Genomic DNA, 26,991 nt, shown 5'->3' with positions numbered 1-26,991 from the left:
GGTGAAGGGTGTGACCACTGTCCATAACTAAAGGCCATGACTAGTACCCATTCATGTGTTAAAATATATTTGGCTATGCACCTTGACCATGGCTGAAGGCCATGTTTAATGCCAGTTACTGTTGTAATGTAATTAGGGATGTGATTTGTGATGTCATTGTGTGCTTAACCGGGGTGTGCGAAGTTAAGGTGGCTTTAGCTGAATTTCAGGGGTTTTGTTGAGTTAAGTTCTCACCTTAACGTCTCTGCAACTAAGGTTTTTTCCTTGATATATGTATATATATATATATATATATATATATATATATATATATATATATATGGTGTTGCCAAATTTGGTTGAAGTGAAAACAGAAATTCTATTGTACCCTTTTCCTATTTTGTCTGTTAGTGTGAGGCTCAGATGTATTTTGGACACAAGGTCAATTTGTTTTAGTTTTGGTTTCATAGGTAGGGACATCCGGTTTTGGTTAGGGCAAGATAGGACTTTTTCCAACCCCATTCTCTTTTAATAAACATGGCTAATATTGAGACTACTGCAACTTTGTGTCCACCTCTCATTGCTGACTTTCACATTACTTACTTAATGAATTACAGGGAAAACAATGCATTTTGGGCACCAAATGCTTACAAAACCTTGTAAGATTGATTTACAGAGCAGAGGACCAATGTCCTTAACAAGAGAGAATGTGCATTTAAGATAAAACCAGATGATGCAGAGGAGGTAGAAACATGAACTAGGGACAAGGACAGTAGAGCGTGATATAGGAACGCATAGTGGAGGAAGTGGTACGTTTTAGCATGAAGGGGTGAGAGATAAGTGCCTTGGGGTTGTCATGAAGAGGTCGGGAGAGAGGAGAACAGGGAGATGTGGTGGCGTAGAATGCTATGCAAGTGGTTTTTCAGAAAGGAGTAGAGCTTTGAGATTGGATTTAAATATAGATAGAGTGGGAATAGAGTGGAGACGGAGAGGAAGAGCATTCCACAGAAAGGATGCGAGGGGAGGAAGAGTGCAGAAATGAGAGCGAGTGCAAGGGGCATGAGAGCTGGCAAGGATGTGAGGCGAGCATGATCATAGGGAGGGAGGGGGAGAGTAAGGAGTGGGATGGGCCAATAGGTAGGGTCGCACAAGTCCTTGTATAGATTTGATGATGACAATGAGTTTATACTTTGCCCTCTGTATCACAGTTAACCAGCCGTACTGACAACGGGCTGGAGAGGTGGAGGTGATGGGGTGAAAAAGCATAGGTGAGTAGGCCATAGAGTAGACTAGCAAAGTAGCCAGATCGAGAGAGTACTAAAGCAGTGATTAGGTGCTTAGTAGTGTTAAAGAGAAGAAGATGTCTTATTTTCTGATATTGAGTAGATTAAGTCTGACCCCAGTGGCAGATTTGGAAATGATGAGCGAGAAGTTGTGAGATGGGTTGAAGACAACACCAAGGTTGTGAGCAGAAGCAGAGTAGGGAAGGTAGTCGGGAGAGAAGAATAGAAGAGGTGGAGAGGGTGTAGAAGGAGGGGTCTGACACACAGGTGGCATGTTTGTTGGTATAGACTTGTATTGTGTTAAATAATAAAGAAGAAACCTATCTCTCACTAAATCTAAGAGGGGTTTCCCTGACTCCACGAAAGAACTAAGGAATCTGTCAGAATGTCCACGTAAATGAAAAAGAGCCTGCTGTCGTACATATATTTCTTAGACTAACAACTAAACTAAAGAGATACTGGATCATCTTGGTCGAGAAGAATGACTCCCTTCTTCTGGACACTGGATTATAGTTCCAATTGGATGGTGGGAACTGCACCTGAGAGAATGACTCCCTTCTCCAAGCCCCAGTTCCTTTCCAGGATATAACACACAATTCCAGCTTGAGGTGCTGTAAAGTTCTCAGTTCAAACTCAAAAGTTCCAACTTAAACACCATTCTTTATTGCCCATAGTTTTCCTCACTATTGGGTTCCTGGAGAATGCCCCCTTTCTCCAGGTATCTTGTTCTCTATACTTTTGCTGTGCCAGGGGAATGACTCCATTCACCGGGCTTTCTTCTACTTGGTTTCATGATACACAACAGCAGGGGGTATGATTTTCCTCCCCTGATCTCTCTTGGCTTAATGATGCACAACACAAGGGTGTATGGCTTCTTTCCCCTGATCTCTCTTGGTTCCACAGTACACAACACCAGGGGGTATGGCTTTCCTCTTCTGATCTCTCTTGGCTTCACGATACACAACACCAGCGGGGTATGGCTTTTTTTCCTTTGGTCCTTCTCAGGCTTTTGTCACACTTCACGGATGTTTAAGATAGTTTCCTGTGTTTCTTCTGTGGACCCGGGCAGTCCTGTACCTTCAAGAGAAGCTCCCTGTCCTCTCCGTCAGTCTCTGTCTTCCCTGAGGCTTGCAACAACTTTCTCTCGGGTTCTTTGACCTCACGCTGTTTCCCACAGCTCTGCAGCACTTCAGTGGAGCCGGGCTCTGCATTTCTGTTTGACCACCTGGTTCGGCGGGCTTCCGAGCCTGGGCTTTCTTCTTCTTCCGATTTCGGTTGGCCGATGAATGGCACACCATAGAGGGACAACGTAGTTCCTCTGAGGGCGTCCTCATCAGCAAATTCACTGTTTGCAACAGCAGGACATCCTCCTTGCTCGGGATCTCTCAAGGGGGGGTCTGACTCCCTTGTCAGTACTTCCTCCATTTTTAAGAAACCTGTAATTTGAACGCTAGAACGTTCAGTCTGGTTCAGATGATCATACCTGGAAGTGCATAGAGGGTGAGATATGAACAAGCAAATGCGTTTGTTCCTCATGTCTAGGAGAGATAATGTTGAGAGAAGATGTTGACAGTATCAAAGGCAGCAGAGAGGTCGCAAAGAATAAGAATAAATTAATAGCTAGCAATACGAGCAGAAAAGATGTAATGGCTGGCATTGAGGAGAGCTGACTCAGAAGAGTGCAGAGGTTGAAAGTCAGATTGGAGAGGATACCGGAGGTTGTGTGTGTCAAGGAACTTAGTGAGTTGATTGAAAACTACATGCTATAGATTTTTGGAACAGTGTGGTAGAAGAGGGACTGGACAAAAGTTGGCAGGACAGTTAGGATGTAGGCCAGGTTTTGTAAGGATAGGGGTGACAGTAGCAGATGGTCAAGACAGTTTATGAAGAGTTCATGCCCTCATTGATGTTGTGTGCATTGGAGAACACGTTTCTCCTCCTGGCTCAGTTATTGCACAAGATACATACAATATTTTGCATCTATCAGCGCACCACTTCAGTTCCTCACAAAACAACACCAAGAGTTTGTTTGGACAAGGGACTATCGAGACATTTGACCAAACCAAACACTGCTTCGCCAGTAGCATCTGCATGGAAAATCTTGACTCTGGATTTATAGTGGATGTTAGCCTGTTTGGTCTAGGTGCCATACTAAGCTCCATACAAGTCAGGTTCAAGGTTCCCTCACAAGACAGTGTCTATTGTTAGCAGAAGTCCAAGTGACACAAAAAAGACCTAATCGCAAGTGGAAAAAGAGCCTGCCGGTTATGTGAGAATTTGAACACTATTTCGTATTCTTATGTGGAAAGACATTCAATTGCTGTGGCTCATCAGTCTCTCATAACAATGTATGGAAACTTAAAAGTGTACAGTGCCTCACTCAGTAGCTAGATGAGGCCAGCACCTACAGAAGTATAACTACCACATAATACTCAAGCCAGGCAAAGAACAGAATCCGAGTGACTACTTATTAAGACATCCGTTGAAAACACGTGCCCCCTGCAGAGAAATATTTCAACTACATAATGCAGAATGAACACCCAGAATCATTAAATCTTATAGGCATTACAGAAATGGCAGCACAGGATCCCACATTGTCTTTGTCCGTTCAATGCCTCGCATCCAGACGATGATATCAAGCGAAGCAGGTGGCAAAACTATCTGATGATATTGATCACAGCACCTTGGGAACTCTTTTACTGATTAAGAAGGAACTGTTCAATTCCCAGCAGACTCCTTGAAGCAACATGTTTGTCATCCCTGCAGTTTGACATCAGAAAACGGTGGCTTTTGCCCATGAAGGCCACCAAGGTGTAGTGTCTAGAGAATGGCGTCTGTAACAAAAAGTGGGGTTTCCCATAGGACTCCATGGGATTTCCTGAATCACTGTCACTGTTAGTAAAGATGCTGATGATTCAGGCATTTGTTTGCCGGCAGGGGCCTGAACTCCTGGCAGGCCAAGCCTGCCGGGAGATCCATGGCCCCCACCAGCAAACTTGAAGTGTGCCGGTCTGGAACAATTGCCAGTGCCGGAATTACCAGCCTTTCTTCCGGACTGGCAATGTGAGGGACTCATGATACCAAAAGTATTACAGACACAAGGGCTGCAAGTTTTCTAAACATTTATTTGAATATTTGGTGGGGTTGGAAAACTCCTATCTATCCCTATATTTAAGATGGGAGTAGTCTCGACCATCAAATAATAAATAAAACAGTCCAAGTTGTGTCAGTCAAAATCATAGGATTTAAACTAGAAAACCTAATGCCTGCCCTCACTCGATTACAATAAATGTGCACAGGCATAATCAAAAATGAAAAGAGTGTTTCAAAAAGGAAATGTCAGAAATGGGTTTCAAAAAATGGTGTATTAGTCCCTTCCCCACGTTTGAAGCACAGGGTATCAGATTTGAGGAAGAAAACGTAGGTGGATGACACACTGTTCCTTAAGTGACATACTGGCCCTCATTACGACCCTGGCGGAAAGTGACTGACCGGACCGCCACAGCGTAAATAGCGTTTCCGCCATTGCACGAAGGAGCAAATTGCGGCCCATTCCGACCCATCGGGCACGAGCACCACGGCATGGCGGAAGTGCAAAGTCCGCGATGGCGGAAATGACCCCAAAACGGCCCACACCGCCGCCGTACGGCGCCCTAGGTGCAATACCGCCACCCATCACAGCGGGCACCGCAGAGTGCGCCTACCGGAAAGTACGGTGACCGGAAATATACGGAAACGGAAGTTAAAACATGGTCCCGGAACGGGAAACATCCCGCCGTGCACCTATAAAACCACCAAAACCACACAACCACTAAAAACACTACCCCGAGACACACCCCAACCCGTCATCCACCCTAGCGAAACCAAGAAAAATGGGAAAAGTAGCGAAGAAAGCGTGCGACCGCAAGCGGCAGGTCCACTTCTCCCGTGAGGAACTCACCGTGCTAACAGAGACCCTCCAGGAGAATGCTGCCGTCGTCTTCTCCACGCAAATGACCAGGACGGCACTTGCCAACAAGAAGGCCATATGGGCTCTGGTGGCACAGCGGGTAAGCGCGGTGGGGACCGCACCCCGCAACCCACAGCAATGCAGAAAGCGGTGGGACGACCTGCGGATACGCGTCCGCAGCATACTCTCTGCCAACCGCAACATTGCCACAGCCACCGGGGGAGGTCCTGAATCACCCATCAAGTTGACCCCCTGGGAAGAAATCTGTGCCTCCACCATCGGAATGGAGAGCATAGAGGGAGTCGGAGGGATGGAGAAAGGAGTGCAGACATCAGAAGAATCAGGTAGGTGGCCCAGATAAAACAATGCTAAATCCACAATGTCCAATCATGTGAAGTACCATGTGTCCACATAGTGCAACAGAAACACATGTCCAGGAGAACGTCCACACACATCGCCCTGATAGTGCACCTTAAAACCACAATAAATACATAAATAATTAAAAACCCCTAAAACACCCACCACACGTCCAGCAGGCACACCCTAACTGCAGGCTGCCAAACAACTGCACCCTCACCCCACACACAAATAAAAGCACCTCCAAGGCACCGACCCAAATCACCCTCATGTACCACCCCAATGCATGTGATACAATGCCATTCCAATACCCACAGACCCATTAATAACCCTCGCCCTCCTTTACTCCACCACAGGCTCCGATCCAAACGACGAGCATCAGGACACCCCTACCAGCACACCTGCAAAGAGGGCCAAGACCAACGGCCAAAGACCCTCCACCTCAGCTGCACGCATCAAGACACGGCAGCAGCACAAATCAGGTGGCAGCACAGAGGGGGGAACATCAACAGGCACCCCAGCAGCCAGCATGCCCACAACACCACCACCACAGGTCCCCCCAACGGATGCCACAGAAGGCACTGCCTCTGGTGGCAGCACCACCATAGGTGACACCCCATTGATGGCAGCATGCTCCGACACAGAAGACGGGGATGTCGAAGTCAGATCCATCCATGACCTGTCCCATTCCCCCTGTCTGTCCCATCCCGTACAACATGAGGATACCACGCAGGGGCACCCACAAGACGACGACTGGCCATCCCCCCCAAGCCCTGTGGCAAGGCAACATGAGGTCAACAGCCCCTCTGTGACACCCCCGCAAATGGCCATGGCCCAGCAGAGGCAACAGTCCCTCGACCAGTTAATCGTGCAACAGCAGCAACTGGCCACGCTCCTCAAGGACCATGCCGATGAATGTGGGGGCACTAAGGCAGACATAGAAACATCAACTGAGACACTCAGGGCAGAAATGGAGAGAAGTACAGAGACACTAAGGGCACAAATGGAGAGTAGCACCGAGAGCCTGAGAGTCCAAATGGAGAGAAGCACCGAGAGCCTGAGGGGGGAACTGCATGCGACGTCCAAAGACGTATGTGCCGAACTTGCCGCAGTGCGCCGTGTGCTCACTGAGCTCTCACAAACCCTTAGGGACATGCATGGACGTGAGCAGGCAGAGACGTCATCCGTTGCAAGTTCCGTCCAGGGCAGCCCCCAACGTAGATCTGGGAGGAACCTGCGCTCCACAGGCAGGGGTGCCCCTGATACCCGCAGAGGGGGCTTGCAATAGCGACAGCCCACTGACAATGAGCTTCTTTGGACACTGGTGTTCGGGGGGGAGGTAGGAGGGTGGAGGGGGTGTGTTGGGCTCACTTGGGTGGCGGGTCGATAGGGTGTTCAACATGATATCACATATGCCATAAACAGTGCACGATCAACCAATGAGATGTGTGGACAATGATCTTTGTGTACTAGGCCATCATAGGCGTACAGTCCATATTGTGCATGTACCAGACACACACAGTGCCACGAGTCCCGTGTCCATGTATCAGCCACCAGGCGTGAGTGCTAGAAGCATGCATCAATGAGATGCTGATGAATGTCACGGCCCTCCGGTGCCTCGCAGACTCCTTGAGGTGCTGCCACATCCCCACCCTCATCATGACCATCATCAGGTGCTTGCAGTTCAGCGTCAGGGGGCATGGGCACATTTCTACGTACGCACATGTTGTGGAGCATGACACATGCCATGACCATCTTTGCAACCTTCTCATGGCGGTACAGGAGTGCCCCGCCAGACCTGCTGAGGCAGCGGAAACGAGTCTTCAGTAGGCCGAATGCCTGTTCAATGACTACACGGGTACGTGAGTGGGCATGGTTGTAGTCCTCCTCATGCTGGTCCCGTGGGTTCCGGACTGGTGTGAGGAGCCATCTCTTCAGTGGATACCCAGCATCACCTGTATGTGGACGAGAAACGTATGATGTGGAATGCCATTGCTACGTACGCACCCCCCCCCCCTTCCTGGCAGTTCATTGCCGCATCACATACCCCACATCATCATGCATGAAATGAGACTCACCGAGTAGCCAGGATCTGTTCCCTGCGTGTCGCTCCATGTAGCGTGGTATAGTAGAGTTCCTCAAGACCATAGAATCATGGGTTGATCCAGGGAATCTGGCACAACAATGTGTAATGATCCTGTTGGAGTCACACACCATTTGTACATTCAGGGAATGAAATTGTTTTCGGTTGCGGTACTGGGCCTCCATGGCATGTGGAACGACCAATTCCACATGGGTGCAGTCGATGGCACCAATGCAACCCGGTATGCCGGCAAGTGCATGGAATCCCACTTTTGTGTTGGTAATTTCCTGCTCCGAGCGTGGTAGAGAGATGTAGTCGTCTGCGTGCTGCAGGAGGGCATCGAGCACTTGCAATAGTGTCCGTGAGAACAGTGGCTGTGAAATGCCATGCAACTGTCCGACTGTGTGCTGGTAGGTGCCTGTGGCCAGGAAGTGGAGTACAGACACCACCTTCAGTAGGGGTGGGATGGCGGTTGGGCTATCTATCATGCTGACAAGGTCAGCCTGTGTCATGTCCACGATGGCGGCTATGGTGTCCCGGTCCAAACGGTAGAGGGTGTGGATCTGCTCATCAGTGAGGTTGAACGGATGTGCTCGGAGGCGTGGGATTGCGGGCTGCCTGCGTGGTGGTAGTGGCTGTGCTGGCGGCCCTTGCTGGCCCTGCCTTGCCCTCCTCCTCCTCCTGCGTCTCCTCCGTGCGGCCGGTTGTAGTTGGTGTTCGTCTTCTTCTTGGAGTTGGAGTACTTGCAGTGCTATCAGGTCCCCCAGGGCCAAAATCGCGAGTCCTGCCGGTAGCATTTCGGAGTGGGTGTGGTTGTGGGAGGAGACTGGGTGTGCAATTTATGTGTTTTCAGGCTGTATGGCCTCCACCTGTGGTGATTCATTCCACCTGTGCAAGCTGCTCTCCCCTTTGGCCGAGCACGTCCCGCACACAACGCTGCAATTCGAGGAATGGCATCTTGCTCTTGCATTCATGTATTTGTACCCGATGGCCGTGTAACATTTGTTGATATGTACATTCGACTATGGTCCCATTGTTTCACATACAATCTTTGCAGTCGCGAACAGACTTGTGATGGGTCAGTGGAACGTAGTACTCGAGTAACGGTGGGCCCTCATGCATCACTGTACCGAGTTGCAACGACGGGCGGGGCGTCCCATTCGTGGGTGAAGGCAGTTGCCATTTTCACACACAGCCGCACTCGATGGATTAATTAGTGATTTCAAACGGCCACAGATGCCTTTTCGACGTGATGTTGCAAATGAGGAATTCGAAGGCCGGCGCTTTCGGTTTTCAGCTAGCGCCGGGGAGATGCCCACAGGTCTGACTGCAAATATAACGTTCTTTTGTTCGATGTCCTTGAGACAGGGGCCATGGCGAGGAAGCAATGATTGATATGAATAGTTTTGGATGCGCAATAGTGACGTGGGCGATGAGGCCGGACGTTCCCAAATACATGTAACTTCACAACACTGGAATTACGGGCTGGGGCACTGTGGATTTTGCAGGCTGCATAACGCACAGACTCAATGGAAAGTTCGAATGTTTTGTGAGTAAATATTCAGGCGTTTTTATAACAGGATGAGGGAATGATGAATGGATGCATGGGCAGGTGATTTGATACAGGGTTTGCCATGTACAGGGCTTGTTGGAATCTATCCGCCTCCCCTGCGCTATGTGATGCAGGGCTGCCATAGTGGGACCATCGTCTATCTGGCCTTGTTGAGCCCTCCCTGTCTCGACGCGCCTTCAGACACTTGTGTCCATGCACGTTAACATTCCCATCTGATGGAATCTGTTCTGACAGACGCATGCACAGGTACACTCGTTTGTGATGGTGTTTACACCTCGATATAGATAGTTATGAGTCGCAAGTGGTTTCGGGGTGGTGATGATCCTTTCGAGTGGGCTAGCATGCATATGACTGTGGATTTAGTGTGATCATTGAAGTGAGTTGTTCGAATGTAGTTCTGATGGCCATTCTATTCTGTTTCTTTTCTTTTGGTTGACAGGTATCTCCTCCCCTTTTGCCACTGCCATCTGTATGCCACTCCTGCAGATGGCGTTTACTCCCGACACCTGCTGCTTCGTGTTAATCAGTGGAGCAGCATTACGATCTTATGGGACGATCGCCAATGGGCCACATGCCCTTACGCAGTACTAGTGGCTCGGAGCAACATTTCGGCCTTTCAGCTGGACTAGTGCCTCCCCATTGGGACGGCCCTGCGGGTCTGTGCGCTTCCATGTTGCCTTTTCGTACGTGAATGTGGCTCTGTGTACCATGATGGAACAGGGCGTCACACAAGTAGTAGCTGGTCATTCCTTGCGGATGCAGCCCACAATGGTGATATGTGTTTTGGAGTTCATGGACTAATGGCTGTATGGGCTTGGTGATTTAGTTGTGCATTAAATTTCTATTCTGATATGGGCCGTGTAGCGTTCTTCTTTGCGAGTGATGTGGCATATTCCTATTTGGGGAGCGATGTATTGTGAGGAGATCTGCATTGGGTTCCAGCTTCGGAGTTTAGTCGCGTGGTACTGTGCTGGGCGCGTTTGCCTACGGAGCCCAGTGAGGTCAGGGATGGGGGCTGCCAATGTGACTGTTTGAATGTTGTCATGCTCAGGGGCGGGGGAATGGGTTTTGTGTAACAGATGCCGGTCAGCCAGGTGGACTGGTGGAATGTTGTGATTTTCGGAATATTGCTGATCACAGGTGCCTGTGTTTGCGTGCGTTTCGGGGGGGGGGACTGTGGTCATGTCCATTGGAATGGCTTCTGTATTCGTGCCATCTGTGCCCTGCAGCTCCCATTGGCCCCTCTTGTGTTTCTTTTGTTCGTTGGCATGCATGGGTGACTTGTACATTTCACTGGTTGCATTGTGACTTCATTGCACCTACGGGGAGTTGTACTTTGTGGGCAGGGAGCGGTGTACAGGCACTCAGTGGGGCCGTTTACGGTTGATTCGCGATGCCGTACTTCTCACCATGGCGGATTGGTGCTTTCCGCCATGCTTGATGGCGTTAGGTACATGTCCGCTAGGGTCGGAATTCGCGTACCCTTGCGCCATGGTGGTATTTACGGTTTGGCATGGCGCGCGCGCGCGTACTTGGTGCAGTTAGCGTTGGCGTTCACTACGGTGTCGCTAATGGCTTCGTACTTTGCGGTGACGGGTCATAGTCGCACCGAGCGGTATTCGATGGCGGTATTGCATTTCCGCCATCGTTTTTCGGATTCCGCCAGGGTCGTAATGAGGGCCACTGTAATTTTTGGGTACACCTCCTTCAGGTCTCCCCCCAATAGACCCCACAGTTTTACTCACCAGAGTCCGGGTCTTTTCTCAAAAACAGTTCAAACACAGGCTTCCCTCAGTCGGGCTTGAGCCTTTAACTTTTCCTCTGGGGTTGCCTTTCCCAAGCCTTCAATCCACAAAGAAAACATAACTTAATCACCTTAGTCAAAGGCTTTCGAAACAGAGGGTTTGACCAGACCTCTGCATGACCACTTCGACAACCACAGTTTTGCTTCCCTCACCCGGGCTTGAACCTGCTGCCTGAAATATTTTATCAGGCCTCTTTTCACAGCTTTCACAATCTGTCATCAATGTCTCTTGGTATTTGTAGTGCTCTTGCTCCTAGCGTTTGTAGTTTCCCTTTTTCCACTCCTTTGCACTCATATCATTCTTAATGAGCTTTTATTCAAGACCACGTTACTTTATTTCTTTGTTTTCCTTCAACATACACTTCAAAGGGATTTTACAGCGTTTCGATTGTGCGACCTCCGAATGCAGGACCACTCTGTTACTTAGTTATGCACGCGGTAGACTTCAAACACGCCTTCCACTTGTCATGTGCAGTTTTCTCTAATGATAAAGTTTCACTCAATGTTGCAATTTCACTTTTTCTGACATCAACCAGACGTTTGTTCAGTTTGTTATCTCACCGGATGATGCCTTTCTCGCTTCTGGTTTGGGCCTTGCATATAGCGTTCAAGGCTCCTTGCACAGCACTCCTTTCCTCCCCAACTCAGCCGTTATTCGGGAGGGGAACAGGGCAACCTTGGGCTTCCAACAGCAGCTTGTTTCTCTTTAACGCAGCATTCCCCTTAGAACTCTTCCAGCTTTGCAATCGCAGGGAGCTCCCCTCTGGCCCACCACTCCACGGACAAGCCTAGACGCTCTGAAACTACTGCAGTGGCGATCTGGTGCAGTACAAAAGCATGTTAAAATAAGATAACAAATAGTAATCCTGGGTAAAATTCTGCAACTCTTATAATGAGGGCTAACTGTCAGTATAAGGTTCACACTTGGATTGGTAGGATTGTTTACAAATCTCACTTTCTACCTGTAAGGAACCACAACACATGAAAAGATTAAAGTTAGCAAACGTGTATTCAAGAGTCAAGTTTTAGCTGCACCCTGGAGAGTCATTTAGAGGTTAATGCCGCTCGTAGTAGTTCCAGTTCTATGCAGTTGTATTGATATCATCGCAGTACAGTGCTGCCTGTCCCTAATGCCCACAAAATGGCCTCTATCCCCTATTAGCATACCTCCGGGTCCTGTTTATGCATACCATTGCCTTTCTGGCCTATGTGGAATGACCCAATTTCAGTGGGCGGGAGCAGTTGGGAGTGGTGCTCCTCTGCTTTTTTTAATTAAGCTTTGCTGTTCCTATACTTTTATTTAAAAAAAGATACCGTTCAGGAATGGTTTTGCTTTAAAATAAAAATATAGGAAGCAGATGAAGCTTGCACTTCAGTGCACTTCGCTGAATGGTCCCTTAAACAGCAGGCACATTTGTTTGGTGTTTTTCTTGTTGCAACATTTGGCTTATTACAAAGCTTTATGCAATTATCAAACAATCCATCACACAACGCAATCCATCATGGAAAAAAATACAGTCCCTTTAAAATGTAACATCAACATTAACACAACATTAGTAAAACATCCTAGGACCTTAGATCGGCTACCCTAATCCCCCTAACATCTTTTAGAACCTAACCGATTTAAAAATAACGTCTTAAAATCAGACCGTTGCTCCGCTAGTGGCAAGTTTTCCCCACTAATTAAAAGCATTCACCAGTCTTCTGCCGATAAAGTGCTTTGCGCATGAACAAAGGATTTAAAAAAGGCGGTTCTCAGAACCGTCCATTTTGGGCAATATATTAACAGATGTTTCAGGGTTCAGTCTGCCCGTGGATTCGTACAGTGATCACAGCTAACTTTTGCTGTTCTTGTTTCTTTCTCACTGACAGAAGCTCTGCCGTTGGCATCAGATTTAATCTGATTCTCATGAATATTGACTTAAAGTAACTGTAATTTTGAGAGATGTTTCGGCAACAAGCCAAAGGGTCTCACTTCATGCTTTAAGTGGTTAAACAATTAGTACTTGTTGGCTTCCTCTGAGCAGAGAATCCAACCGGTCCTCCACATTTTTAATTTTACCTTATTTGGATTTCCCTTTAGTTCCTCCTCATAGGAGCCAACTTCATCCAACATAACCTTAAATCTTCTCACCCACTGTTGGATTCCCATGCCCCTCGTTCCCACCGATTTCAGTCTTTAAAGCAGCAAAAACCAGAGGTGTTTCTCCCAAAATACATTTTCGATATAGCGTCAAAGACGCCCAGTCCACCATAGCCTTCAGAGATATTAGGCCCAGTTCTTTTTCAGATAATCTGGATGGGGGTTGCCTTTGGAAAAGATAATACCCTCTTCCAGAAAAGGCCTTCCAGAACTTTCCACAATGTGCCAGGCACGAAGAAAGAGGGGTCTGCGCCATATATCACGGCTGCGTTCACTTTATTTCATAGAATTCCAACATGGAAATCAATGAAAACCAGCAATAGCTTTTACAAATTAATCTTGCTTGGTTTGCCATCATCTATGTTTTGTCTCTCAGGAGTTTAACCATGGGAGCTTCTACCGTCCTCGTGCTGATCCAGACGCCCAGGTATTTAAACATCAACACTTGTTCAATCCTGGATGAACCCAACCCCCACGAGTGCCTTACACTTGTCCTACACCTTGGTTTCTCCAATACCAAGATTTTTGTTTAGATGTTGTTAATTGCCAGATCGTTATCTCTTACGTAAGCCTCTAACTGATTGATCGATCGTTGTAAGCCAATGGATGTCTGATCGATCAGTACTAAGTCGCCTGTATACATTACATAAATATCCCATTTTCACATTTGCGATAGACAATGGGAAGGTCTTTGCTCTAGCTAAACCTTTCCCAATGTCAGCCACAAAGAGGTTGAACAGGGCTGGGGCAATAGGACAGCCCTGCCTCAAACCTCTATGCGTTTGAATTTCCACTACCAACAGTCCCTTCCTATTCAGCCTTACCCTCATTGATGTTCCCGTGTGAAGACATTGGAGTTGGTCTATTACATCGAAAAAAGGAACATGGAGTCAAAGGCTACCCTTATCAGTGACGCTAAGGTGGTTTGTCTTAAAAGGTGCAGTGGAGCTTTGGATACCGTATATCAGTATGCTGTTCCAGAAGAAGTGGAGACAGTTAAGTTCTGCAATTTATTAGTTCACATCCGATAAAAGAGTATTTAAAATAATGGCATATGCCGTCCTGGGCACAAAGAGGTATTGTATATAGATCACAATACTTTGTACATATTTCAGTGGGTTAGTACAATTCAAGTGACTGTGATTTTATGTATTGCTAATAGTAAGGCAGTACACAAGCATGGTCGACACACAAACAATTGAGGTGCTTCTGGTGCGGTGGATAGGTGGTGAAGACCAGCGGTTGGAGTGGTCGTGACCTGCTGGTAATGGCACCGCACTGTCGTCAGGACTGAGGGGAATTGGAGCACAAAGGTACCGTATGGAAAATGACGTGCGCCTAAGGTAGTTCAAGCGTCATGACTGTTTGTTGTTGAAGGTGCCGGCGGTTGAGTGCCTGGCGTTTTGATTGTAGTCCGCAAAGTGGATAGGTGATCTCTGTGGTTGCTTGCAGGATCGATCTTGAGTTCAAGTCGAAAAAAGTGGCGGCAGCTGGTGTTTAATGGCTACGTCTAGTGACTGTGGGAGTCCTCTCAGCGAGCTGTATCAGTGGCTTGCGTTGTTGTCTGACTTGGTCTATTACATCCAATGGACAATTCCATTGGGCCAATTTCCCCCATAGTTTAGATCTGTCAAAAATTTCAAAGGCTGCCACTAGACCTACGAATGCAATGTGGAACTTTCCCTTGCCTTCCAGGGAACGCCCTTTTAGTAGTGACAAGACCGCAATATTAGGGCTGGTCCCCAGTCCCCTAACAAAACCCGTCTGAAACTGATCCATATGGTTTTCCTCACGAGCCAACCTGGACAGCCGAGTTAGCAACAGTGAACCAAAGATCTTGCCAATAACATCCAGGAGGGCAATAGGGCGGTCATTTTTTGGGTCCTCCCTACTTCCCTGCTTGAATATCTGAATCACTGTTGCTTTTTCCAAGAGTCCTGAATGACTCTTAGTCCCTCAATTTGCTTGAACAAGAAACTCATACAGTCGACCCACACGCCTGGATCTTCTTTAAGAATAGCATTTGTCAGCTCGCATGTGCCCGGAACCCTTGATGAACTTGCTCTCACAATCTGGAGCCATGGGGACTGTCCACTCGCACACCAGGGGATTGTTATTGTCATTACCAATGGTGCCAGTTACTGAATATAACTTTTTAAAATGGGCTATCCTGCCTGCCTCCGGAACACCATTGGCTGTAATGCTGATTGGCTAGAAGTCTCATATTTAAGAAGGGTCCATAACTCCCTGGTGTTTTTTCCACAAACTACACACAGCATGTGCTCTGCATTTTGCTGAATCAATTTGGCCCTGTGCCAACGTACCCATGCACAGTATTCCTTCTTTAGTTTTGCTATTAAAGGATCGGCAGAATCTACCTTCCCCCTGTTACTTTTTTTTTTTTTACTTGTTTATTTATTAACAGCGCACAGGTGCAAGCATGATAAACTCACATTTGTTACAGACGACATATGACATTTGAAATACGCCCCTCACCCCAACCCCTACGCCTGCAGAAGGCATTGTTCCCGGGCCTCATTCCGTTCCGCCAGGTGGCGAGCTGTCCCCCATAGAACGGAGAGCGTTCGTGATCAGGCGCGGCTTAAAAGTAAGCGCCGGATATTTCTGGTCATAGTCTAGGACCGGGCCCCAGACGTCCAAGAAACGATAGAGTCTGCCCGCCTTAGCTGCCGTGACCTTTTCAGCTATTAGGATGTCCCAGAGTTTGATCCACCACAAGGGCATGAGGGGGCCTTCCGCAGTTTTCCAGGTGCGGGCTACCGTGATTTTGGCAGCCAGCAAGAGTTGAGTGGACAGAGTGGCCCTCCTCCCCGTTCTCGGGTAAGCGTCCGGGTGCAGGATCCCAAGGAGGACCTGTTCGGGAGTTAGCGGAATGGTCACTTGGGTAATGTCTTTTATAGTGGCGAGGCATTGGGTCCAAAACTCCTTTACCTTAGGGCAGGTCCACCACATATGGAAGTAGGATCCCAAGTGGCTGCATAAACGCCAGCAGTGGAGGTCCAGGGCTTGTTGAAAGTGGTGAAGATGTAAGGGGGGGGGGTAGTACCATCGCAACAGCAGTTTGTGGGCGCATTCCCGGTTGGTGATACAGCGGGATGCCATGCGCATCCTGGTCCAGATATCCACCCAGGATTGGTCCTCTATAGCGTGACCCAGGTCCGTCTCCCACAGGGACATGTAGGAGGGTTTAGAGAGGAGGGGGTCGTCCAGCAGTAGCTTGTAGAGGGCGGAAATCTTCCCTCGGGCAGGCAGGTCAGCCGTTGTGAGTTCCAAGGGAGTAAGAGGCCGAGTTGCTGCCATCCGGGTCTGGGGGTTGGAGCACCAGTGTCTTAGTTGGGCATAGGGGAATCTGTCCGACTCTGCTAGCTGGAAGGAGGATTTACATTGTTCGAAGTCCAGGGGGGAGTCTCCTGCGAAGGGCTGTCCCAGCGTTTCAAGGCCTCCTGCAACCAAGTTTCTGAAGTTCGCTGGACGAGCTCCCGGGGAGAAGGCCGGGTTGTGGAAGATCGGGGGGGAGCGCGCTCAGGTCGTTTGGGATCCCTCTGTATCTGCGGGCCCACTCCCATGCCTTTAACAAGTTTTTCGTGGCCATCAGCACATCTGGCCAACTCGGACGCAAAGCTTTAGGGAGAAACGGGAGGAAGCAAAGAGGCAGGGGTAGGCGTGATTGTTCGATGTCCACCCACTTTGGGCGACCTGAGGCCAGTCCCCACGCCTGGAGATGGGCCAGCTGCGCTGCGATATGATACTTGCGGAGGTCCGGGACCCCCAGCCCTCCCAGTCTAGCGCTGGCCATCATCGTTTTCCGGGGAATCCTCGCTTTCTTGCCCTTCCATGCAAAGTCAATCAATTTCCGTTGAAGCTTCAAGATGGGGGGGAGGGGGATTGAGACGGGAAGGGAAGCACAGGCATATAGGAAGCGGGGAAGGAGATTCATTTTGCATGTTGTTATCCGGCCCAGCAGGAAGATTTCCTGCGACCGCCAGCGCGTGAGATCCTTCTCCAGTTCCTCGAAGAGCGGGGGGAAGTTGGCCTGGTAGACTTTTGTTGGTTGTGCTGGGATCCGGACCCCCAGGTATGGGATTTCTTGGGTGCTCCATTGGAACGGGCTTTGCTTCTCCAGGGTGACCCTTTCGTCCGGGCTCAGGCCCACACTGAGGGCTATCGATTTTGAGAAGTTGATGGCGAATCCCGCTACCTCGTCAAAGCTACGGAGCTCCCCCAGAGCAGCCCTCAGGGAGGATTGAATGTTTGTGACGGTTAGCAAGACGTCATCCGCGTAGAGGGCGATCTTATGCTGGGTGGCGCCCATCTTTGGGCCACTTATCAATTGGTTTGTCCCCACCCGTTGGGCCAACGGTTCCTTGACCAGGGCGAAAAGCAGGGGGGACAGGGGGCATCCCTGCCTTGTTCCGCAGGTAGGAAGGATAGGGTCCGACAGGCAGCCGTTAACCCTGAGCCTGGTTTTGGGAGCTTGATAATTTGCCAGGACCATTTTTCTGAAGATTGGGCCAAAGCTGAAGACTTCGAGGGTCAAGGTAAGAAATGACCAGTCCACCTTGTCGAAGGCCTTGGTCGCATCCAGGGCCAGTAAGGCCAGCTGCTGGGAATTTCATGTGGTCACCTCTATGAGGTTCAGGGATCTGCGAATGTTATCTTTCGTGGACCGGTAGTTGATGAAGCCGGTTTGGTCTGGGTCTATGATGTTCGGTAGGACCGGAGCCAGGCGGTTAGCCAAGATTTTCGAATGAATATTAGCATCCAAATTAAGCAGGGAAATTGGTCTCTACGAGCTGTTCTCAAAGGGGTCCTTTCCGGGCTTTAAAGCGAGAATGGTAATTGATTCCTGCATGGACGGAGTGATCGTTCCGGTGGTCGCAAATGAATTGAAGAGGCGAGCCAAGGGAGCCACCAATTGGGGACGAAAGAGTTTATAAAACCTGGTGGTGAAGCCGTCCGGGCCGGGTGCCCTGGGTTTCAAACTCTTTATAGTCTCTTCCACCTCCTCCTCCATGATAGGCGTTTCCAGCTCCTGGCCAACCTCCGGGGTCAGGCGTGGAAGGGCCGCCTTACGGATGTATGCACGCTGCGCTTCCAAGTCCCTCGGGACCGCTGTCAGTCTCGGATTGATGGGCCGTGGCTAGCCAGATTTTCTGTGGGTCGCGAAGGCCCAGGATGGATTTCCGAGTCTTCTCCCTAGCTAGCTTGCTGACCAGGAGCTTGTTGGCTTTGTTATTGTGGCCATAGTACCATAGTACCATTGTTTGGTCCTAGCGAGCAGGTTTCGCAGTGGTGTCGGCGTGGAGGGCCTCCAGCCTCTTCCTCGCCATTTGAAAGGCTTTGTAGGATTTCGGGGACCAGCCCTTCTGCTTGTGGACCGCTTCGGCTGCACAAACCTTGGCCTCCAGGGCGTCTCGGGTCGCCTTATTCTGTTTGTGAAACGCGGCACCTGGGGCGATCAGTTCCCCTCTGAGCACCCCCTTCATAGCGTCCCAGGTGTTGGCGGGGACGTGTCCTCCTTAAGGTTCTCCGTAAAGAAGGTTTTTATTGACCTGGCGATCGCATCTCTCACCGTCATGTCCCCCAGGATAGGGTCATACAAGGTCCATTGGCGACGTGGAGGGGGATCCGGGTCGTGGACTCGGAGGGAGAGCGAGACTGGGGCATGGTCCGAGAGGATCCGGGGCCGATCGTGACGTCATCCGTGAAGGTCAGGATCCGGGGTGAGGCCAACAGGAGATCGATTCTGGAGAAAGTGCGATGTACATATGAGTAAAAGGTGAAGTCCTTCTCCTCCGGGTATAACACTCTCCAGGTGTCGACGACATCAAGCGTGCGGAACAAGTGGAGCAGGGCCAGGGCTAGCTTCTGGTCCCTGGAAGTGGGGGGGTGAGATCTGTCTTTAAGGGGGTCCGGGGCCCCGTTGAAATCGCCCCCAATGACAAGTTGTCCTTCCGTGAACGGGAGGAGGGTCTCTTCCAGGTCCTGGTAAAATCCTTCTTGGAACTCATTCAGGGAGTATGCTGAAACGAGAGTGTAGAGCTGGCCCATAATGATGCATTTGACAGCCACAAAGCGACCCTCTCGGCAGCGCAGGACGTCGAGGACCTGGGGGTTCAAGCCCGCAGCCAAAAGGATAGCAGTGCCACCCTTTTTGGTGCCATTGGATGCTAAGAATTGCGTGGGGAAGAGTCTGCTTCGGAAGCGGGAATTGTCTGCTGGAATTAAGTGTTTTTCCTGCAGGAAAGCGATTGAGGTTCTGTCACCTTGGAGGAGGGTATAGGCCGCATGGGGTCCGCGGTGGGTTTAAGAGAGTATCGCTAGTCTCGGTGCCGCTTGATCCTTAAGGGAAGCTTGGGCCTTCATCTGGGTTTGCAAGATCTCTGTTCTCGTGACCAGGGGGTCTGTTTCTGCTTGGGGGAGCCAGGCTCCAGGGCCGAGTCCGATCGAGGTGGGAGGGAGGGCCCTGTGCTCTCGGGAGAGCCCGGTCGTAGAATGGAAGCCGCATCCTTGAGGTGACTGATGGTGCGAGGAGTGCCTTTATATGAAAATTGTAGCGCCGTAGGAAACAGCCATCTGTAGCACACCTGCTGGTCTCTGAGAAAAAGGGTGAGAGGATGGAGCATTCTGCGTTTTTGGAGAGTTAGGGGCGATAGATCTTGGAAGATTTGGAGTGGGGATCCCTGGAAGGAGAGCTCGTCCTTTGTGCGGCCTATCGCAGCGATAGCCTCTTTAGTGGTGAAGAAGTGGACTGTCGTGATGACATCTGGGGGAGAGTCTGTGTCAGTTCCCCGCCGGAGGCGCATTCGGTGAGTGCGGTCAAGTAAGAGTTGCGTTTCATCCAAGTCCGGCAGTAAAGACTGAAAGAGGGTGCTGACATATTCAGGAAGTTCCTTGTCTGGGATTGATGAGGGGACCCCTCGGATCCGTAAGTTATTGCGCCGAGAGCGGTTTTCCATATCCTCTTGCTTAAATTCAAGGATTTCGGTTTTATCCATTAATGCTTGGATATTACGTTGCATCTCCTTCATCGAGTTAGAATGGTCCACTGCCAGCTCCTCAACCTCCACTATTCGGTGTTCAACGTTGTCAATCCGCTGTTCGGTTTGTTCCAACTTGGCTGTGAGTTCCGTCATTCAGTTCCGGAATTCCGCTTTAATGTCAGACATAAAGACCTGGAGGTCTTCCTTGGTGGCCAGCGTGCCCTTTACGTCGGAAGCCCTCTGGGGAGTTAGATTCGGGGGGTCAGTTTTCTTCCCTTTCTCCGGGGCCTGCAGCATGGTGGCAATGTCAGTGCCCCTCGATGATTTCACCACCTTGGTCAAGGCTTAAGAGGGGGAGAGGAATATGCTCGCTGCCAGGGACCACAGGAGCCTAAGGTGGCGATAGAAATGGAGTGGGCCGGGGCGCCCCAGGAGATTTCTCAAGGAGAAAAGGCAGGAGTGCCTTCGCGGAATAGTAATCGTGTCGTAAGGAGAAGCCCCACAAGGTGAGAGGCCCGGATCTAAAGCAATGGGGTGGAGGTGGTTCCGCTCCGCCGGTGCGTGGCGACTGTGGGCAGTGACGCCCCAGGAAGCTGCAGGAGCACCAGAACCACCGCAGTGGAAGCGGACCACGATCAGTAGGAGGTGGGGGGGCGAGATCCGGTAGGCCTCAGGAGTGGTGGCGGGCCTCCGGGCAAGCCCCTGGGGGAAGCCAGTCGTAGATGCAAGTGGGGAGGCTCAGGGGCTACCTCACTCAATGGGGACAGAGGCGCTCACCTGGAGAGTGACGCATCGTCGGTTCCTCAGGGTGCCAGCTGCTGGGCGGCGGGTCCGTCGAGGCTTGGAATGCTTAGTGGGGCCAGCGGCGCCCGCCTTGAAAGTAGAGCGCCGACCGCGCTGGAGGCGGGGGCCGCAGGCACCACTGGCTTAGGGTCCCCCGGAGCTCGTCTTGCGCGGGAGGCCCAGCGTCACCAGGCCCAGGCGGGGGGGAAGATGCATCACTGTAGGTCTCGGCGTTGGAATGGTGGTCGCCGTACCCGGCCGTCTCAATCGAAGACCCTGTGCAGATGAGGGGGAGGTATGAGGGAGGCGGCAGGTACTACGAGAGTGCTGTTACATGTTGGAGCCACACTGCCCCTCCCCGCATCAGGCAGAAGAGCGCTAGCGGGCCGCGGCAGCAAAGGGCCCCAGTCGCGGCCGCCATCTTGAATCACGGTGGGGAACACCGCAGAGAAGTTCCAACGCCGCGTTTTCAGCCACTCTGCAGCGTTAGGGGCCAGGAATGTAGTCACGGGTGCAGGAGTCGTTCCGCTTCAGATCCCTGCCAGGAGGCCGTTACAGCATAGCGGGAACCGGCGAAAGATCGTTCAGAGCCGCGGACCCCAACGGAGGCCATCAATGGATCAGCCTCATCCGCGGCTCTCCAGGCCACGCCCCACCACGTTACTTTTAACCATCCTTCTCAATGCTCTTCTTAGTTCTCTCCTTTTTTTTTTTGACCAACACTCTGTCATAACTATGCGCATGGATTGTACCCGGTTTGATGGATGCAGGCTTAGGTTTATCAAACTGTCGCAAGAGCGGGATGTAATCAACCTGATCGTGAGGTTCTTTATCTGGGTTCCCTGACGACTGCTGTTAAGATGGATTTCTAAACTCTGACCTGGTGGGTAGAGGTTTAGGAGGCCACCCTAGTTTAGTGGAATAGGGGAACCCTCTGGACAAACCAGACCAATCTACGGTAAATTGGCAAGCGGTCAAGACTAAGTCTCAGGAGAGGTGAGAGTGATCTGAAGGCCACAATGAGCATACACAGTAAAATTCCACAGATTACTCTTAGACAGATGTATATCAAAAATACATTTATTATAGGCCTTTAATACATAACACGATTAAACCACAGTAATAATAAAACAGTTAGCACACATGCTATTTCACTATGTAACATATATACAAAATGCGTTTAGCCCAATGCTAATGAAAGTGGAGAAAATAACCACAACCTGTAACAGAAAGGGGTAAGTTCAACACAGATATCGCATTAGGCAGTTCGTCGTAGTCAATCCCTAAGAAGTGAGGAGCCTTATGCTCAAAGTACAGCAGTGCGTTAACAACGCGTGGTTGTGCGTAAAGCGAAAAGCGGGTTCTCTTCAGGGAGCTGTAGCTGTTCAGGAAGGGGGTTGAGGTGATGAACAATAAAGCCCTACTCCTTGAGGAGGGTCTACCCTTGCAGATAAAGTGACTTTCGGAGTTCGGGAATAGCTGGGGAGTGCAGGCTAGCCCAGCCAAGGTGAGTATTTTTTGAGGGGTTCTCGTGCATAAAATCAGATGGATGTGCCAGGGGGGCACCGGTAAGTGATAAAAGTACTCACCAGCCCTCAACACAGTCTGGACCAAACTTTGCCAGACTAGTCGACTTCGCTAGTAGGTTTCACCCCTGCAGTTACAGGACACTCTGGCTCTGGCACCCTCTCATACATCGTGACCCAGAGGAGCTAGGATGTGTTTTGGTGGATGAGGGCCCAGGACAACAAGTAAGCGATGCCTAAAGTCTTGAGCCTCAACTCGGGATGGCGGAACTCATGTGCGATACCCTGGGTTTGTGCTGGTCAGTTCACTGGATGCAGAGGAACATTTCCAGAGAGGCTCTTTGCGAGGCTAGGCAGGAGGTGCCGAGAGTAGTTTGTCCCACTACTCCAAAGGGTCAAAGCACCCTTGCAGGCCTTCTTGGTACGATGCAAAAGCAGTGGTCAGACAGAACAACAGCAGGGTCAGGATGTCAAACCTTCCAGCATGTCTCTGGCGGTTCCACAAGTCTTCTCTTTCGTTCAGGATACTTGGATTCTGCTGTAGTTCGGTGTGAACTTCAGGTGATCGACCTGGAATGGAGGCAGAGCCCCTTCTCTTATCCAAGATCCATTTTGCGCCCAAATCTCAGATAACCAATGGAAGATCTGCTCTCTTGCATGCACGCCAGGCATGGGCCAGTCCTGGCCCACGGTGGTCCCAGTCATTCAGGCCTACCAGACATACTGGCACCAGTAGTGTGAATTGGGACCAGACAGTCCCAACCCTCTTCCTGGGCACTAGCACACGTGACATGCAGGAGCCCACGAAAGATGCGAGTTTCCGCGGGAGGCTGAATGCCCAAATCTGGAATACCCGGGTCTCTCGACCTGGGGGAAGGCAAAGGGACAAAATTGCCAAAGGACGGAACTAAAGACTTTGTGGCACAGCCATTTTCGACACTGGCCACAGTCTTGGGCCAAACGCGGTAAATGCGGTATGGTTCATAAAAACGAAGTAAAAATACTTTCAAAGTAAACTGCTGCCACCAGTTCGTCCTAGCACACTTATACAAACACCATAAAGTCCTTAGAGGGCAGCTAGTGCCATAAAACAAAAGGACCCCTATGTAAGGTACTTGGCACACAGAAAAAAAGTTACCAAAGAATGGCAACATAGTCAAAGACTAAGCTGAAACATAGTTTCCCAATACTGACAGCCTGAAGGACATGTCAGTTTCCCCAAAACAAATGAGCGAAAGCCCAGAGGAGTGCAGCTGGAGGCTGTGCTCCACTGGTAAAAGTCAGGTTAGGTAAGCCAAACAAAAGCAAAATGTTTGAGGGGTCCATAAATGGAGCGAAAATTGCACCTATGGGAAATCTTTCCTAACAACTGCTTTATGAACTTCACAATAAAAGCTCTTTTCTTGTTCTTCGACATGTTCATCCTGTGCTCCCAACCCCCTTGGCTACCACTAAGTCAACCTCCATTCTCGCGATAGGTTTACAATTTGAATCACTATTCTTTACTTCAAGACTTCTAATTAAAGGCAACAATCGAGGAAAATAAACACTTAGTCCAAGGTGGCAGTCTGAGGGCCCCTTGACCATGTCCCTTTGTTTGGGATATTCCCGGTAGTATGGTACTTGAGACCATGGCCTGATTCCAGGCCCACCCTCTCTTTTCTGACTGATTCAAAGAATTCAAATACCCCCTCAGTACTTCTGCATTTGCTCACAGACATGAACAGTTCAAGTCTCCACAAATTACAATCTATTCATTGCCATCCCAACTAAGAACCTCATCTAGTAAGTCAAGGACAGTCGAGATAAACCCCCCATTGTCATCTCCAGCTGGGCCAATATGAGTTCAAAATCACCAGTTTTTCGATTTCTTCCCCGTTATCTCGACAGTATTGCAACACCATCAGCTGTATATAAGGGGTGGGATTTCTAAACTCTCTGAGCACAAACCCTGTGCCATGTTGCACTGCCGTGAGAAGGCCAGATTTTGGCCTTCCCGGTTCCCACCCACAGCAGAGTTTAAGAACACTGAGAACCCATCCAAGTCTTGTTTGTGGCAAAGCCAAGTTACTTGGAGACAAATCAGATCAAAGTCTTCCCAAATGATTTCTCCCTTGTTAAAGAGATGGTTATGTCCTCTTGTGTTCCAGGATATCAGGGTCGAGGTACTTAATCCCTGCTCACCTTTCTGATAATTTGAGGGCTGACTAGATAGAACAGCCAGCAGCCAATCCCACGACATCCCCTCCTTCAACTTACTCTCACTCTGCTCCAGACTGTCCATCCTCCTACAGGGTACTCCAACTCCCACCGTTATCCTTAGTGGTTGTTGGACACTTATGAAACACGTCCCCTCTGATCTTTGTTGCTGTACCTTCGGCAGGACCCCATTAGGAGGAGGGCTGTCCCGGTGTTGCGTGGCATCCTTCCTCTTGTTTTATCTGAGGTTTCTAAGGAGCCGAGACCCTGACAGATCACTGACGTCACATCGGCGGATCCCACCCTTTGCTGTGTTTCAGCTAATGTAATACTGAAGCCCAGGAGCCTCCAACTAGAACTGGCCAAGAGAGATTATCTAACAATAGGCGATTGAATGTGCACCTATTCTGTATCCATGCAAACTTCATCAACAAACTCTATAACCAAAAATCGTCTCAGCTAATCTGCCTTAAATGTGGGACACAGTGCAGAAGGGCCAGGACATTTTGCCCGTTCAGAATCAAGGGATCTTGTCTATCAATTAATCTTTCTAGTTTTAGGATCCTGGTATCTGTCTTTTTGGAAAAGGGTTCTAGTTCTTTACCCCTTTCCTTGGCCCATTTCTGCCCTTTTTTATAGGAAGTTGCCCCCCCGCCACCCAGATCAAAGAAGAGATACCGGCACTCATGGTCATTGGTCTTTTTACCATGGACCTCTCCCCCAAAGTCCTGTTGTCCCCATGAGCATTTGCCTTGTATCTTGCATCCGCCTCTGCTCGCTTCTTGCCTACTGTCTTAAAACCCCTAGCATTGTAATTCAACATTGCTCTTGTTTCAATGTTCAAGCTGAGGTCATTATGCACTGTGGGCTCCACTGTAATCTCAGTGCTAGATGAGGGCAGAGAGGCAGGCAAGGTGGGACCGCAGACAGCATCCACTGGGGCCAACTCACACTCTAAGTCATCAGCTTCTTCGACTGTGTGAACCAACAAGTTTAACAAAGACTCTAAGCCAGCATCTGCATCGTCGACGGTGTCATTTCTTTTAGACTTCTTGTTGGGTTTAGTTTGTTGGGCCAGTGCTTGACATGTTTTTACCCCAACCGCTAGCAAATTTCTCACAAAGCTTCTTGGGTTATTAGAGCGAACCAGTGACTGAAGTTTTTGATTCTTTGTTTTTAGGGTTTGCTTACCTTTTCCCGGCGTTTGCCTTTTTCTTCGGGAGAATATTGGGTGGGCACACAATGAGTCTGAAGTTATAGGGTCAACATTCTGGGATTCACCTGCACCGTCGGGGGCACCGTCCTTAGTCAGGTCACCCTTTTCAATTGAGGTTGCAATGGTATCACTTTGCAGAATCTCAATGGGCAGTTGGTTGACACTCCCAAGCTCGACCTCATCTTAGGGATACTTAGCGCCAATGCGGCCACATCCTCCCAGGCTCTTCTGGGATTGGCATCTCTGCTGAGTGGACCTGGAAGCCAATAGACCGCCTTCTGGCCATGCCCGATCCCTTCAAAGCGGATGAGGGGCCAGGGCAAAGGCCACCCTGCTCCTCCCTGTAACAAACTTTTTCCCTAGAAGGTTGTTGGTCCAAAGCGTTAATTGTTGGATGGGAACCAATTGGCTAAAGCTAAATGGTGGTAAGACTGAGGTCCTAATTGTTGGACCCGCCGGAACTTCTGCTAATTGTACCTCGGATTTCTGGCCACTGTTACTGGGACCATTACCGGTTCCTGTGGATTTGGCTAGGAACCTGGGTGTAAATATATCTTCGTCTCTATTAATTATTCTGCTAATGATTTTTATTATATTCCATCCATCTGCTTAACCTCTGTTTGTCAATTTCATACTAGGCGTTGCCACTTTTGGTATTGTAAAATTGGGGATTTCTTTGTGGCCTTTTAACAAAACAAGAATCATCTCAAGGAGGAGTCAACACATGTTTCTCACACATTGGGCCTCATTACAAGGTTGCCGGTCCAGATACAACGGTACCGGTAAGCTTACCGGTACCGTTGTATCTGGACCGGCAAACTCTGAGTCGTGCCACGGGTGCCTTTCATTCCGCCAGGTCTGAATACCCCAGTAATTGCCCATTCGTATGTGCTGGATTTTCTTGCCGGTTTGGAGGTAGCCCTGCTGGTTTTACCTTGTAATGAGGCTCATTGTGCCTTATCATAATGGCCTTATCTGGGATGACAGTCACATAACTAGTTAGCATGGAGGAATCTCCTCCAATATTTGAATGATCAGGATGTGTGCTGTCATTACTAACAGATCATCTTAAAATTGCACACATATTTCTTT

The 26,991-nt window shown here is 49.6% G+C and overlaps 1 protein-coding gene across 2 annotated transcripts in view; it reads left to right on the top strand.

Annotated features, from left to right (window-relative positions):
- Positions 1-26,991, top strand: part of LOC138574636 (mucosa-associated lymphoid tissue lymphoma translocation protein 1-like) — a 294,117-nt gene that overhangs the window by 182,844 nt on the left and 84,282 nt on the right. The gene's annotated exons all lie outside the window — the stretch shown is intronic.

The sequence above is a fragment of the Ambystoma mexicanum genome, chromosome 1p (assembly GCF_040938575.1).
Source record: "Ambystoma mexicanum isolate Mex_15411 chromosome 1p, UKY_AmexF1_1, whole genome shotgun sequence".
NCBI lineage: Eukaryota > Metazoa > Chordata > Amphibia > Caudata > Ambystomatidae > Ambystoma > Ambystoma mexicanum.
Note: the sequence above shows the minus strand (reverse complement) of the source record. Positions and strands in the feature narration are given on the sequence as shown.